The following is a 941-nucleotide window of genomic DNA, read 5'->3' on the forward strand; positions in this document are numbered from 1 at the left end:
CTTAATTTTCTGTATCAATTGATTCTCATTCATTGCATCCCCATGGAACACTCTAATTTCACATTGATAAAGAATAGGTCAGTACTCAATCTGCTCGATATCCTGTATCGAAATTCAAACTCTTACATTTCCGCAATGGTACCCAATCTGCTCGATATCCTGTATCGAAATTCAAACTCGTAATAGCACCGCAATTGTACTCAATTTGTTCGATATCATGTATCGAAATGTAAATTCTTACATTTCCGCTATTGTACTCAATCTGCTCGATATCCTGTATCGAATTTTGAACTTTCAATAAACAGCAAGTGTACTCGATCTACACAATATCCTGTGTCAAGCTTTAAATTCATGCAAGACCCGCAATTGTATTCGATCTACCCAAGATCTATTGAAATTTAAACTCTTGCAAAAATATTACATTTTTCATTTATTCGCGTTTCGTGCATGCTCTTTGGATGAATGTTGTGACACGACCAGTTTGCTCGTTCATGCGTTATTATGTTGCGTAATTAGCAAGTGCAATATCCATGTTATGTTATGCTGGTCGCATTATTGCCATAATTGAATATCTTCAGTTTGTTTTGATTTGTTTAGTTATATCCTTCACTCGAATGTCCTTTAAATTCGCATTCTGGTTGCTGCCAAATATTTCTAGCTTCGTTTCAAAAGACGAATCAATGAGGTCGCCTCCTTTAAGCCTAAACGGATCTTAGGTTTTATTTGTATAGGGGCGCAAAATTCCCTGTCTTGGAAGTTTGACACGATGACCTTTTCTCCCGTGACCAGGTTTCGTATACTACGCTTATCAAGGTGTACATAGGTGAAGAATATCCCTGAGATCATTGGCTTATCACACAATGACCACAGTTTTCTTCACATTTATTATTTTAATAAAACGTATAGCCCGTGTACCTTGTTGATGACAGTAGTGAAAGAAC

The sequence above is a fragment of the Sinohyriopsis cumingii genome, chromosome 1, assembly GCF_028554795.1.
Source record: "Sinohyriopsis cumingii isolate HCF-2022 chromosome 1, ASM2855479v2, whole genome shotgun sequence".
NCBI lineage: Eukaryota > Metazoa > Mollusca > Bivalvia > Unionida > Unionidae > Sinohyriopsis > Sinohyriopsis cumingii.